Below are 16,518 nucleotides of genomic sequence, written 5' to 3' on the forward strand. Positions count from 1 at the left end.
TAGTGTACACTACAAACAATTCCTCTCCTACAATACAAGAAACTTCAGCAGATGAACATATCGGCGTGCTAACGTGACGTTCCGTATGAGCAGAACAGACTTTACAGAAATGACAGTTTAAACTGGTGGAAACACATTCTTCAGTAGAGCCGACTGCAGGCGCGGCGAGAAGACCCAACAGACCCAACGATAGAAACCGAGCAGCCGAGGAAATAAGTCGGATTTGCGCGTGTTTATCATGCAGCGGCTGTCATTGGATAATGCCGTAGATGTGAGACAGGTTTAAGGCGTTCCACGTCTTGGCTGACACCACGGGTAAATGTCAGCTCTCTCGAAGCTGTTGAAGTCGGTGGACACGCTGACGGAGTAAGCGCCCATGTTGTCGATGAGGAGCCAGTCCCCCCCATGCAGCTCGGGGATCCAGTAGTTCTCGGTGACTCTGTCGATGCTGTCGCAGGTCGGACCCCAGATCACGGACTTGTATCTGGGCTCGCTGCTCTCTACAGCCTGAGGAGGGCGCCAGTATAGAAATATGAAATCACACAGGTTAACAATGTGACCTTTAAATCACAGTCGAACATTTTTATTGGCCAAGTGTTCCTTAAAGTAAGTTGGGCTGTTATGCAATTCATTTCATTCACCAGGTTGGTTCGTTGTGCTGAATTTAGAGCCCAGTATCCCAAAAAATGAAATCTATCATGAACAATTCCACTTAAGATTTATTTTCAAGGGCAACATGAAGTTTCAGTGCAGGAAGTAATGAGATGGAAAGATCAGCTGCTGCAGGTCACAGTTTGATTAGTGTCATTAGTTTTGTCTGCAGTTTATGCTATTTTGTCAAATAGTGACATTCTTAAGTGGTGATTTACAGGTTTCCCACTATTAAGTCAAATTAAAACTCTCCGACTTCCACTGAGTAAAAAACTGAAACTCCACGACCTCTAATGAACGGAAAACATGGTGTCATTGTGATGAACAGACAAGAAACTGACATCTCATTTAAAAACATGTTCCTCCAGTTGATATTTCAAATAAATTAAATTCATGTCGAAATTCTGGCTGCAGTCAAAGGTTTTATCTAACGATAACGATAATTAGCTGTAATCTAATAATAAGCTACATTTTCAGTTTCTGCCAGTGAGCACTAGCGCTATAAACATAAACACTGATGATAACGAGCCAACTAACTTTCAGCTACAGACGTGGAAGATATTACATTTTGATAAGTGGAAACTAAAATTTAAACATGCAAACAAAATTGCCTGATTTTCCAGGACTTGAACCAAAAAATTATCAAATTTCCTGAAATTCCCTGACTATCCCTGTCTGGATAAGAGGTTTTAAAACTCGTGCTATTCCCTGCTATTTCCTGACCTGTGGGATCCTTGGACTCATGCTGAGTAGTTATTTACCCTGTGAAGATACGGTTCAGGGTTGCTGTGAGCGGGGTCAAAGGTGATGCAGCTCAAGGAGCCGTACACGCCGTCATTAATGTAGTACATCATCACTCTGTCAGAGCTGTTGTCTTCTCCATCTGGAAAAACATATGCAAAAAAACAGAGTTAAAAAATGGCAAGGAAATTTATCACAATACAAATGTTTAAATATGGAAATAGTCATGAAAATGATTGTTATTTCTCCACATTCCCTGTGGCGCTCCGTCAACCTCCAAAACATCTGTTTGAATATTCGTATCTATATATTTCCTGCCTCGTTCGTCCACGTCATCGACGACGACTCTCTTGGTGATGACGTTGGCTGCCAGCGTGAAGGCTGACTCCATGTAGTACCGGCCGGGTTCTGCTATGATCTCCACCCCACTGTCAGGAGGGAAGAACTCATCCAGCGATTCATTGATGACTTCTGAAAACTAGGAGGACAAATAACAACAGGTTAGCAGCATATTTCATAAATTTTACACCTCTATTAATATTTCAGGCCTTCTGTGGAGACATTTGTGACATCACAAGCAACAAACTTTCTGCCTGTGTTTCCTCGAAGTTCGATCCAAGCTAGAAAACCAGTCATCACTGATTCTTGAGAAACAGGTTCTAATTAAAAGAAATAAGAATGATTTTAAGAAATCTAAACTTACATGCTTATAGAACAAGGTCCCAGCAATCAAGCAATATGACGGCGCGACCTCCTGATTTTGTAATATTTTAATAGTTTGTGTTTTTTTCCGTCATTGCTTAGTTTTTGTCAACACCGTCAGACAGAATAAAAAGTTAATTATTCCTATTTTATTTTATCATATAAAGATGTAGAATTTTTAAATTATTGTTACTCCACCTTACGTACACAAAAATACTGTTAAATGTTGAATATTCACTTTTGCTTACTTTTTGTACTATTTTACATGTGCTTCTTTAAAAACTCTTTTAACACTAGCATTACATATACATTTCAATGAGATAACTCCTTTAATATACTAACTGCATTGGAGGAATAATATAATAATAAAACGTATAGAACCACTTCAGATTTAAAGGACGTGTTGATACACAAACACAAGCTGAGTGTCGTACTGAACACACTGCCTATTTAAAGGTTCTGATCATTGAGTGAAAACAGAACAATTAACAAGAAATAGTCGTAGCATTTATATCTAAGTGATATCCCGATTATAGATTGAAGTTTTAAGTTACAGATTCTGATATTTATCGATGAAATGTTACTCAACATCCACCTTAAAACCAACTGAACATATCTGGAACAGAACAGCTGATGTGACGCTTGTTTCAGACTGTCGGGATCATTTATTGTTTATTGTTTGCAGAACTTGCAGAATGTGAATGCCTCGACCTTTGTTGTCTAATATTTTAAAACAAACAGTTGCCAGAGACGTAAAAGTTGTGTTTAAAAGTTTCCTCCCTAAAGATGAGGACATATTTAAACCAGCACATTTTTCTTGATGTTTTTTTTCCCCAGATTCAGTCTTCTTCAAACTAATTTCTTGCACACATTTCTTTCAGTGTCAGCCACCATTTTCCTTTAATTGATTGTCAAATTCCTGAAAGGCCACCTGATAAGAACAATTTCATCATATTGCTGTGACCAAACAGAAATGAAACACAAACCACTGTTTCAGTTTGCAGATCTTTGGCATTACTTCTGTCTTCAAGTGGGAATTTCTGGTTTTCTCTCAATCAAGACAAATCTGTTTCCACATCTTATTACCACCGACACAGCGAGGTGAAACAAACAGTGCGGTCACTGTGTGCCTAATTTCAAGTGCAAGAAATCATGAGGTCAGTTGGTAGCAGCGAGCAAACAAAAGGTCAGCATCAGATATTGGAGAATATGAAATGTTTTGAGTTTCCTTTTCTCGTAAGTAAGGTGCATTTTGTAGAACTTAAAGTTTACAAAGTTCTGAAGGTAAAACTGGTAAATGTCTGAATGAATGAGCACTAGCATTGTGTACGTTTATATTTTCTAATTTTACCTCTTCGAATTTCTCTTGGAAGTCCCCGATCCCAGGAAATCCTCCACCGATGTCCAAGAGTCTCATCTGGAATCCCAACAAACTCTGTAAAAGACGTGATGAACTGAATCAAGAGGCTGCAGGGAAAATATCTGATAGGCAACGTTGAAGGCTGATTAGCAACACAAATGTAAATTATCTATACAAAATTTGTTTATTCTGTAATGCTGTATTTCCATGACAACGACTTACTTACTTAAATGTCAAAGACGTGCCGGGCGTCTGCTATGGCCCGCTTGAAGGCCAAACCTCCAGTGCACCCGCTGCCTACGTGGAAGCTGACCCCGATGACCTCTAAGCTCAGCTCTCCAGCACATTGCAGCAGCTTACCAACTGAGGCCAGTCGGGCTCCAAACTTCAAACTGAGTCTGATCAGGGATTCGGAGTCGTCCACTGCAATGCGAATCACCAGTCTGGGAAGTGATCCAAAACACATTATGAATTAATAATCAATTCAATCAATAATCTATGAAAACAAAAGCCATGAGTAGTTGTGGACTTACTTGGCTTGGGCATGACAAAGAGAAATCTTAAGAAGTTCGTCCTCGCTATCAAAAGCCATGACATCTACTCGGTGAGTGTGGGCGTATCTGATGTGGGACAGCGGTTTGGTTGTGTGAGCATAAATGATCCTGTCAGGTGTCACTCCGAGGGACAGGGCCAACTCCATCTCAGCCTGTCACAGCAAAACGGGTTTCAAATGATCAAACTGAGGAGGAAAACGAGACAAGCGTCCAAACACTCCGTCAGTACCTTGCTGGCACAGTCGAACCCTGTTCCCAGAGCACTGAGCATCCGGAGAACTGCCGCCGTGTTGTTGCACTTCATTGCATAGAAAGGCTTGACTCGAGGTAAGTTGGTGATCCACCGGAGGTGTCTCTGGAACATACTGTCCAGATCTGCCACATAGAATGGCTCTTCATTGTCCTGAATGAACAAAGTAAAATGAATATTTCATTTTAGAAGACTCAACTTAATATTTCCACATAATTACAGATAAATGTAGTTAATGAAATGTGAAAGTGACATGATGTCTCTGATACTCACCACTGAACACAGATCTTTTATTCTACTGTCTATGACATCACTGATGGTCCTTCCATTGTCCAAAATTTCAATGTAGTTATTTTCCTTCTTCTTATTGTTATATCAATTTCTTGTTACCGGGGCTACAAGGAACCACAAGCAGTACATTTAAAACTGCTTACACAAGAAATATTATTAATGTAAAGATGAATAAAAAACCATCAGCTCTTCCTTTGTTTAATTTATGTGAAAAACGACATCCACAGACACATGAAACATCACCCTGTGAGCTTATTTTCTTACCATGGCTTCTGTTGTCCTCCATATATTTCAAACCTGAAAAACTCAAACGGGTTCAAGTAGAAGAGTTTTTTTCCAGGAAACGAAACTCTACGTAAGTTTGATAGTCGGCGCTCACAGAAGTCCAACAGATGCTCATCAATACAAGCTGATTTTGTTGGTGCACACTGAGCTTTTCCCCACCTACTGCTAGGAAACCAATAATAAACCTATTTACTTTGAAAAACCATCCATTAGGTATACTAGAAAAAACAGGTAAGTTGTTATGTATGCAGGCTGACAGGGGAGAAGCTGTTGTTTATTCTGGTTATTACAGTACATCAATCTGAAGCCGTCTAAATTAAATAAATACATAAATAAACATATTCAGTATCCTTCCACACAAAGCTGTTTTGCATTTTTAGTAAAAGGCTCAATTGACATTTCAGTGGTTAGAGTAAAATGTAAACCTTCCCAATCATAGTGAGAGTATGTTTTTAGGTTAATCTAATTAAATTGTAAAATCACAATGTAACCTGGTGCCACAACACAAAACTCAACTGCAGCTTTCAAAGACGGCTGATTTTGACTGATTATAGTGAATGTTCTCATACATTTTTAAGTTTAATTTTTTTCTTTGCTGCTGTGATGACCGAATTTCCCCACTGTGGGATTAAAAAAGTCAAATCTAATCTAAATGCAAATAAGTAGTGATCATTTTTTCCAGGACAGTTTAGTTTTAACAGAGAGAACCTACGTGTTGCCCACAGCCTCGATGTAAAAGTGTTTGTAGCTTCCGGGTCTGAAAAATGAGGCAGACGCGGAAGTGTCTTAAGCTGCAATACCACCGAATTCCACTAGAGGTCGGCTCCAAAAAGACTCCCATTCAACTTCTCTCATCAAATCCAAAGTGAATAAAATGTGTCCATCAGTTATCTCGGTGTTGTTAGCTAAAGTCACTCCTTCTTATTAGTTTTCTGGAGGTCCATCTGAAAATAATCCCTCATTCATTAGAAAAGAAGATTCAAAAAGACCTGTTTTGGGGGCATGTCTGTTTGATTGACAGGCCTGTGGTGCAGTCAGGTTACAGCTATCAGTGGGCGGGACGTAATATCGTCAGATTTCCAATCAGATCAGTCAGATCCACCGCTGGCTCCTCCCCCAGCTTGTCCAAATATGGTCACTTTCTGCTCCCAACTGCTCCGAACTAGCAAAGATGGTGATGGACAGAATCTGAACTGGAGGCTTCATAACATTAACAAACCAATGATGACATCACTGATGGTTGATGACATCACTGATGGTTGATGGTTGGTGAAACGTGTCTGCCAACTATTCAGGATCTGCAAGATTCATTTTTCTTAGTCAATTCTGTCATTGTCTTTCAAGGGGACGCCTACTTTGCAGTTTAGTTTAATTCACTGCCAAATGTGATCAGTCCAGTTTACTTAAATATTCATGACCAATTTTCAAAGTTTAATGTCTTTAGAAGTTAGTGCCTCAAGAGAAATCTCAAAGGACTGAGTGGTGGATGAATTCCTTGTTGGTTGTCTCTCCATGACATCTGTTGACAATAAGAAAAACATCAAATCAGACCTCACTTGTCCTTTCAGAAGACCAACTTGTTTATCATATTATAATAATTACATAAGTACTGCAGTGCTACTGCTGAATGTAAGAATACCTTTGAATATTGTGTGATCCATTAATTCATATTGTATGCACAGGTTTAAACAGTGAATCTGATTCAGCACAAAAGTAAATAATCAGGTATCAAGTTTAATCATCACAGACGATGCCAGCCAGTAAATATTTAGATAGCAAGTCGGCTAACACTTCACTGGTCACCGACCTGATGTTAAGTTCTGTCCTCAGGCCAAGTTGACATAGTTAAGGTAACGTTGATTTTAGCTTTCCATAATTTGCAAGGCAACCAGGATGTCTAGTCAGAGTCACGCCTGTTTGAAAAGAGTGTCTGTGTCATCCATATTATAATGTATCATAAAAGCCGTTATACACACTGATACAGTTCAAAGAGGGTTTTTTTAAATTTGAATTTAATAATATTAACCGTTGATTAAATGTGGGGATTTCAGAAGTACCAGACCTGGTGCTCTGATTTAAAAATGAACAAACATTCTTATTCGTATTCTGTTTGTGACACTGGTCAACAAATGTCACTTCTCACAGCACAACCAACCTTTTTGTACCAAAGTGTTATTTTACCGGAGACTAATACATGAGATTTCATGGACTCAAAAAAGCATCATAGACACAAAGCTTTACATGAGAAGGGTGTCTCAGAAGAGCATATTAAACAGACATAGTCACGAATCAAAGTAGCCACACATCCATGATGTATAGACACAAAATCAATTGTATGGTACGAATAAATAAAATCTGGAAAGAATTTCCTGGAGTCTGCAAATACACAACCACTTCCTGTTTACAGAAGGGATCCCATTCAATATCTGCAAATTCTGGAGTGTCATGCAGTCAAAGAATTGAAACTCAACCAGTCGAGGCAGATGTTCTTCACCTCTGAGCATGGGTCTGTTGGATGTTTCTTCTGTTAAAATAGAGTTTTTCTTCCTTCTGTTGGAGGTTTCTTCTGTTAAAAGAGAGTTTTTCCTTCCTTCTGTTGGAGGTTTCCTTCTGTTAAAAGAGTTTTTCTTTCCTTCTGTTGGAGGTTTCTTCCTACTAAAATAGTTTTTCCTTCTCTCTGTTGGATGTTTCTTCTGTTAAAAGAGAGTTTTTCCTTCCTTCTGTTGGAGGTTTCTTCTGTTAAAAGAGAGTTTTTCCTTCCTTCTGTTGGAGGTTTCTTCTGTTAAAAGAGAGTTTTTCTTTCTTTCTGTTGGAGGTTTCCTCCTGTTAAAAGAGAGTTTGTCCTGTTGGAGGTTTTTCTTTTTTAAAGCAGAGTTTTTTCCTCCCAGCATCTTATGTGGGAATTGTTGTATTGTTGGGTTCCTCTGTATAATGTTGTAAAGTTCTGTTTAAAAACTTTATTATGTTAAGTGCCCTGAAATAACCTGTTGCGCTATGATTTGGCGCTGCATAAATAAAACTGAATTGAATAGATGCAGTTAAACTTAGATGCTGCTGTACATGAACACGGACCTCTGGACAATAATTTAAATTTCAGCATGTGGTTTCACAATTTATTCCAAAGGAGTGAGATTTTATAAAGCTGATTTGGAATCCCTCTTTCTATTCATCTTATGTTAACCATGTCAATGATATTTTACAGAAATGTCTGCTGACATCATGCGAGGCTCCGCCAAGAAACTCTGCTCCTGTGTTTCATAAGTTTGTTGTTAGCTCATTGTTTGAATGACCTCCCCATCAAATTTGCCTTTTTTCCTGTAACCTATTTGCTTACACTCCAGGATGCACACTATGTCCTGCAGGCTCCAATACAAACGCCAGCCCAATGTTGGAAGCCTTTGAAGTCAACTTATTGACCTGTGGATACACTGTGAACCAGAGCACAGGTTGTCAAGCATATGCTATAATTACAAACTAAATTTTAAGTTGTCTGCAGTTTGGCTTTTAAATGTTGAAATGTTGAATCATAATTTGTTTTTATGGCACTGCCCTTCATCTGGTCTCTGCATCTCCTCTCTGGAACTTTGTATGGTTCAGGTAACCGAGGTTCAAGGTGAATGACACTACATTACAACCTCTGAGCCCCGAGGGCTGTGCACTCCCCTCTTGGCTTCTCTCTCCGTATAGCACTTAACTCACACCTCGGGATAGTTCTCATAACATCTATAACTACACAGATGACACAATCATTGCAGGGCTCTTCTCAAACGACAGTGAAACTCACAGTGAAGAGGTTCATTGAACTACACTGAGATCAGACTGCAGCTCAACCCCTCTGAAACATGCAAATTCCCACAAACTATTAGTCTTGTTTAACTTTGGGGCACGAGCACCTTTATAAAAATAAATATAAGCACAGAACCCTCAGAGTTTGCATTATAACATGGTAATTTCATATTTGGTTGGGCGATGAAAAACCAAATCGGAAAAGAAATTATGTTCAAATTACTTTAGGATGCTACAAAATAATACCAACAAACTTTTAAATGCATCAAACTGATCAGCTATTGATTTATGTTTGACTATTGTATGTAAAATGTCATGGCAATACATTAAACACAATTTATAGCAATAAAATGTCTCCCTGATTCCAATTTTTTCCCCCTAAATCAAAAATATGATTTATTCCTCATGTCATCTTCTCGCCATTTGCTCTGGCAAAAGTGAGGAAATGCATCTCCATTGTGGCACAGTTATAACTCCAGTAGTACCGTATTGACATAATCACGCAAAGGTTAAGATGCAAACAAAACCCTCTAACCCAGAGGAAAAAGGTGATGTGGTTCATGTCAACAAAAAACCTCGGGCCAAAAACATTTCTGTACACAGTCGATCTACATAAGCCAAAAAACAAACTACATGAGCAAAGAAAGTGGCCACATATTGCTCTTTCTCACTTTTTCCAATTCATTATTATTCTATGTTACATGTTTTAAAACCTGTATTTTTTATGTTCTTCAGGGGCAGTACCAAGGAAAAGGTAAGTAATTTTGACTTTAAGTCCCTATAAAGTGTTGTTTTCCAAATTCTCAGCCGCCTTGGTTTCCCTTTGATATTGACTGAAACAAAAGACAAAGCAATTAATGACTTATAGCAAATGAGTGAACACTGTAATAACTTCTAACAATAAATATATTATCCAAAGTAAGAATCTCAAAGATCTCCATTTTGTTGTCACTTATGGCAATTGACAATAACTGCAGCTGTTTTTGGACTTCAATCGCTATTTGGATGTCAACTTTGGACCATAGTTAATTTAATTAATTAATTAAAATGAGAATGTAATTATTACTTCAATACGGCATTTAGGAGGGTACTGTGTTGTTCCGATTAAATATAGTCATATTTTTCTAGTTTATATATCAAACACACCCCAGTCCCTTATAGTCTCTAAAATGACTCATATATTGCAAAGATATTCATGTAAAAGGTTTTCACAGGGATTATATCTTTGGTAGAAAGTAGTTCCAATAAAAAAAAAAAAAATGCACCACAAGTCCTGTGGTTCTTCTAAGCTCTCACCAAAGACTCTTCCTGCTGAGATGGTCGAAAGAGGAAGATACAGAGTGGAGCGAAGATTATATTTACTGTTCCAATTATGACCATGAGCCAAGTGAAGCCGATCGATTCCACTATGGGACCTGCGATAGCCGGACCTGTTGACAGAAGAGACCATATTCAGCACATCAGAAGAAAAAGAAACAAACATTCAAGCACAATGAGGCTGTTGCTCTGTTATTAGCACAGCAGCAACTTAAGGCAGGTGTAAAACACGAACGTACTGATGGAGCTGAATATGGAGCAGCCATTAGCCTTGCTGCCAATTTATCCCGGTGGTCATTCGTGGCAACAACAATAAAAGAATCCACTAAAACTATTTTCCCCATAAACCACCATTATACGGGATGGTCCTGAGGGTCAAAACACAACAACATTTAACATTTGTTACATGATAATGAAAAGCACGTACCGACAGAGAATCCAATACAAATTGCGACATCAGCGATCGCATAAACTGTGCCGTACACTGGCACATATCTCAGGTCTACCAAGTAGCCCAGGAGAGGCATCACGGAGGAGTCCACTGTGCCTGTAGAGACATGATAAACTCGGATAATTTTATCCCCCAAGCAGATTCATTGGTTTAACATGAAATATTAAGCACAACTCACCGACTGAAAAGCCAATGAATGCATTCAGAATCATCACATGATAGATGTTCTTAGAAAACCCAAACTGAAATAAAGTACAGACATTTACATTGTTGTGGAAAAAAACTTTAGGTTGTACAGGATCATTCAATGTGTACATGCTCAGAATTTGTGTTTGATTTAATTTGGTTTAAAAAAAAAATAAAAAAAATAAAAAAAAAATATATATATATATCTTTTATTATTTTAATGCTTACAAACATGCAAAATGAAAGGACAGAAAACTGATAGGAGCATGTCTGTTAATAGTATGCTACAGTGTAGACCCTGACTCAGTATGGCAGGTTTACATTAAGTGGTCCCATTACCACTGTGGTATTTTAGAGGGCCACTGAAACTGGTAAAACCACCGTCCACAAGGGGGCAGCTCAGCCTATACTGCTGTGCTGTAAATGAAAAGCGCAGGTGTTTTAAACATTTTGTAAATTATGCATGATCATAAGTATGAGCCGCAATGCAATCTACCAATTCAAGTATTGAAGACTTACACAAATGGCGGTTATTCCTGCCAGGATCATTCCACTACAGGTACATAGCCAACTGTGAGAAGAAAAAAGATGAAGCCATGAATTCAAGTCTTAGACACCAGGTTACTTCAATTACAGACTGTTAAACAAAATTCATACTCAGCAAAAAAAAAATTAAAAAAAAAAATCTATAAATCAGGTGCTTTTAAAACATCATGCTGCAATTTCTCAAAGAGAGACTTATCATTGCAGAGGACCCCTTTGCACACCTATCTTTAAACTCCGATCGGCGTACTCATTGAGGTCTGCTCGGCTCAAGCCACATTCAGAGGTGGTCTTGGACGAATTAATACGAGCACATACGATGGGCCCAATGTAAATATCAGTGAAGTTAACGGAGTATTTAATGGCCTCGATTTAGTATCTCATGGGAACGATTTAATATCTCGTGGGAACGATTTAATTTCAATTTCAATTTTATTTATATAGCGCCAGATCACAACACAGGTTATTTCATGGCACTTAACACATTAAAGTCCTTACAGCAAGACTTTACAATATTTTACAGAGAAACCAACAATTCAATAATTCCCACATAAACTAGGAGGGAAAAAACTCCTCTTTAAGGGAGAAAAACCTATTAGACCCTTAAGGGAGGGTCTGTCGGAGGTACGATCCCTTCGAGAGCAGTGTCTAAATTTACAATCTAGATGAGTCGAAGGAAAAGGAACTTTCATTATAAAGAAAATCGTAGAGCGGCTAAAGAGGAAAGGTCTGATTTTCTGGGACTTTTTGGTCCATAATCCACACTTAGTTCTGTATTGTACAGCGTAACATATATTTCAATATTTTACCTCTTCAAATCTGACTGGAAAGTCATCTCTCCCAGAGAACCCTCCACCAAGATCCAGGGGGCTCATCTGGAAACCTGCCGATTTCTGGAAAATTCAATTCAATTCAATTTTATTTATATAGCGCCAAATCACAACACAGGTTATTTCATGGCACTTAACACATTAAAGTCCTTACAACAGAACTTTACAATATTATACAGAGAAACCAACAATTCAACAATTCCCACATAAGCTAGGAGGAAAAAAAACTCCTCTTTAAGGGAAAAAAACCTCCAACAGAGGGAAGAAAAACTCCTTCTTAACAGGAAGAAACCTCCGACAGAACCAGGATCAGAGGTGGGCGGCCATCTGCCTCGACCGGTTGGGGTGAGAGGAGAGCAGAGAGAGAAAAGGACAGCATAGAGATAGAAGAGAAGAACTGTTGGTGGAGACGACAAGCGCAGGGCAGAGACATGCAGCTCCATGACGGGACATCTGGAAAAGAAAGAAGAGAAACTACGCGAGCGAAGGAACTGAATGGAGACAACATATAATAAGAAGAAACTATGGGAGAGAAAAAGATGGTGAGGTATGAGTCAGTTAAAGAGTAGGAGGAAAGAAAATAAGCTCAGCATGTAACGAGGTCCCCCAGCTGCCTCGGCCTATAACAGCATAACTAAGGGGTGGTGCAGGTCCACCCGAGCCAGCCTGGGTTCAAGTCTAGGCTCTGGCTGGGACACTCAAGGACATTCACAGAGTTGTCCCGAAGCCACTCCTTTGTTATCTTGGCTGTGTGCTTCGGGTCGTTGTCCTATTAGAAGATTAACCTTTGTCCCAGTCTGAGGTCCAGGGCGCTCTGACTAGTCTCCCAGTTCCTGCCACTGAAAAACATCCCCACAGCATGATGCTGCCACCACCATGCTTCACCGTAGAGATGGTATTGCCAGGTGATGAGCGGTGCCTGGTTTCCTCCAAACATGACGCTTGGCATTCAGACCAAAGAGTTCAATCTTTGTTTCATCAGACCAGAGAATTTAGTTTCTCATGGTCTGACAGTCCTTCAGGTTCCTTTTGGTAAACTCCAGGTGGGCTGTCATGAGCCTTTTACTGAGGAGTGGCTTCCGTCTGGCCACTCTACCATACAGGCCTGCTTGGTGGAGTGCTGCAGAGATGGTTGTCCTTCTGGAAGGTTCTCCTCTCTTCACAGAGCAACGTTGGAGGTCTGTCAGAGTGACCATCGGGTTCTTGGTCACCTCCCTGACTAAGGCACTTCTCCCCCAATCGCTCAGTTTGGCTGGGGGGCTGACTCTAGGAAGAGTCCTGGTGGTTTCAAACTTCTTCCATTTACGGACCTTGAATGCTGTAGACATTTTTCTGTACCCTTCCTCAGATCTGTGCCTCCATACAATCTTGTCTCGGAGGTCTACAGACAATTCCTTGGACTTCATGGTTTGGTTTGTGCTCTGAAATGTAAACTGTGGGACCTTATATAGACGGTGTGTGTCTTTCCAAATCATGTCCAATCAACTGAATTTACCACCGGTGGACTCCAATCAAGTTGTAGAAACATCTCAAGGATGATCAGTGGAAACAGGATGCACCTGAGCTCAATTTTGAGTGTAATGGCAAAGGCTGTGAATACTTATGTACATGTGATTTAATTTTTTTAAATTTTGAATAGATTTGCAAAAATGTAAAAAAACAACAACTTTTTTTCACATTAACATTATGGGGTGTATGTGTAGAATTTTTAGAATTTGTTTTTATTTAATCCATTTTAGAATAAGGCTGTAACATAAAATGTGGAAAAAGTGAAGCGCTGTGAATACTTTCCAGATGCACTGTACAGTTTGATATTTTTAATTTAATCAGCTCTGTCTGTCTGTTCGTTTCCAATTGAAGTTACTCATAAATTACTGGTTTGTGTATTTTGGATGCATTTCAAATCTGATTAAAGAGAGACATCTGTCACTCAGTTCATGCAGTGATGCGTGAAGCGTTTAGAGTTTGTTACTGTGTTGTTAAAAAAGAACTAAATTATTGGCTGAGAAATGTGTGATTTGTTTCAGAAGAACCAGGGTCATGGACCTGTTTGTTGTGCGTCTTTGATGCACTGATGGTACTTTAACAGAGGAAAGTGATAAATGTTATTTTATGGAAAATATATGCTCACTTTGAATTTTCACATGTATCAAACATTTGTTCACCAAATACTTTGCAACATATAACAAGATGGGAAAAATATGTGGAAAAGTCTTCACATGGACTTCACACATTGGACCATGAAAATATTCAAAACCATCCATCCATCCATCATCTTCTGCTTATCCGGGGTCGGGTCGCGGTGGCAGCAGGCCAAGCAAGCTGACCCAGACTTCTCTCTCCCCCACAACATTTTCCAGCTCATGCTGGGGGATCTCGAGGCGTTCCCAGGCCAGCCGGGAGATATAATCCCTCCAGCGTGTTCTGGGTCTTCCCCGGGGTCTCCTGTCAGTTGGGCGTGCCCGGAAAATCTTCGGAGGGAGGCGCCCAGGAGGCATCCGGATCAGATGCCCCTGATCAGATGCCCGCTACTCCTTTTGACGTGAAGGAGTAGCGCCTCAACTCCAAGTTCCCTCCTGATGTCAGAACTCCTTACCCTATCCCTAAGGCTGAGCCCGGCCACCCTACAGAGAAAACTCATTTCGGCCGCTTGTAGCCGCAACCTCGTTCTTTTGGTCACGACCCTTTCCGGCTCAGCTCCCTTTTTACCAACAAGCTCCGGTGCAGCGCCTGTTGTACTGCTGCAGCTGCACCGATCCGCCTGCTAATCGCCCGCTCCATCCTCCCCTCACTTGTGAACAAGATCCCGAGATACTTAAACTCCTTTGCTTGAGGCAGGCACTCCGTCCCCACCTTGGACGGAGCAATCCACCGGTTTCTGGCAGACAACCATGGCCTCAGATTTGGAGGTGCTAACCCTCATCCCTGCCGCTTCACACTCGTATGCAAACTGCCCCAGTGAGTGCTGGAGGTCAGAGGCCAACGGGACCACATCATCTGCAAACAGCAGATATGCGACCCGGAGACCCCTGAACCTGACGTTCACCACCCCGGTCTGCCAGTCCATGGGCACTGTTCTGGGCCCTCATGCGACATTGAAGAGGCGTGTTAGCCAAGACAGCCCAGCAATGTCCAGCACCTTCAGCATCTCAGGGCAGATCTCATCCAACCCCGGCGCCTTGCCACAGAGGAGCTTTCTGACTACCTCAGCCAGGGATATGGGTGCGACCCCCCAAGTCTTCAGATGCTGCCTCCTCGCTGCCTCCTCCCACGCTGGTTGGGTTTAGGAGTTCCTCAAAGTGCTCTTCCACCACCTGGCGATGTCCCCCCCCCCCCGCTGAGAACAGCCTGGGGTAGTCCCTGCTTTCCCTCCCTGAGTTTTCGAATGGTTTTCCAGAACTTCCTTAAGGCCAACTGAAAGTCCTTCTCCATGGCCTCCCTGAACTCCTCCCATGCCCGAGTTCTAGCATCCGCGACCACCGCAGCTGTAGCCCTTCTGGCCTGCCGGTACCTCTCAGCTGCTTCAGGAGACCCCTGAGCCAACCAGGCCCGAAAGGCCTCCTTTTTCAGTTCTCGGGTTGCCACCACGACAGGCAACGATGATCTTCTGGCCACAACTCCTAGCGGCTGCATCCACAATAGAGGCTTTGAACATGGTCCACTCGGATTCCATGTCCCCAACCTCCCTCGGGATGTGTGAGAAGTTCTTCTGGAGGTGAGAGTTGAAGACCGCCTGGACAGGTTCCTCTGCCAGACGTTCCCAGTTTACCCTTTCTACACGTTTGGGCTTGCCAGGCCTTTCCAACCGACTCCTCCACCATCTGATCCAACTCACCACCAGGTGGTGATCATTTGACAGCTCTGCTCCTCTCTTCACCCGAGTGTTCAAGACATACGGCCGCAGACCAGATGATACGACTACAAAGTCGATCATTGATCTCTGACCTAAGGTGTTCTGGTACCAGGTACACTAATGAACCACCTCATCCTCGAACATGGTGTTTGTTATGGCCAAACCGTGGCTAGCACAGAAGTCCAGTAACAAAACACCACTCGGTTTCAGATCGGGCAGGCCGTTCCTCCCAATCACCCCCTGCCAGGTTTCTCTGTCGTTGCCCACATGAGTCTATGACAACTATTAAGTCGGCAAGTGGCGCCCTATCCAGGACTCTCCCCACCAACTCAAAGAAGGCCGGATACTCCGAACTTCCATTTGGTACGTAAGCACAAACAACAGTCAGAGTCTTCAATTCAATTCAATTCAATTCAATTCAATTCAATTCAATTCAATTCAATTCAATTCAATTCAATTCAATTCAATTCAATTCAATTCAATTCAATTCAATTCAATTCAATTCAATTCAATTCAATTCAATTTCATTTATATAGCGCCAAATCACAACATAGATTATTTCATGGCACTTAACACATTAAAGTCCTTACAACAGAACTTTACAATATTATACAGAGAAACCAACAATTCAACAATTCCCACATAAGCTAGGAGGGAAAAAACACCTCTTTAAGGTAAAAAAAAAACCTCCAACAGAGGGAAGGAAAAACTCCCTCTT

The 16,518-nt window shown here is 40.9% G+C and overlaps 1 pseudogene; it reads right to left on the reverse strand.

Moving 5' to 3' along the window:
* Positions 1-282: 282 nt before the first annotated feature.
* LOC138627690 (ornithine decarboxylase-like) lies at positions 283-15,014 on the reverse strand (annotated as a pseudogene).
* Between the last annotated feature and the right edge of the window lie 1,504 nt (positions 15,015-16,518).

This window comes from Brachyistius frenatus, unplaced genomic scaffold (assembly GCF_029030835.1).
Source record: "Brachyistius frenatus isolate BFR_SWC_R1_liver_20210118 unplaced genomic scaffold, ASM2903083v1 Contig_90, whole genome shotgun sequence".
Lineage (NCBI taxonomy): Eukaryota > Metazoa > Chordata > Actinopteri > Embiotocidae > Brachyistius > Brachyistius frenatus.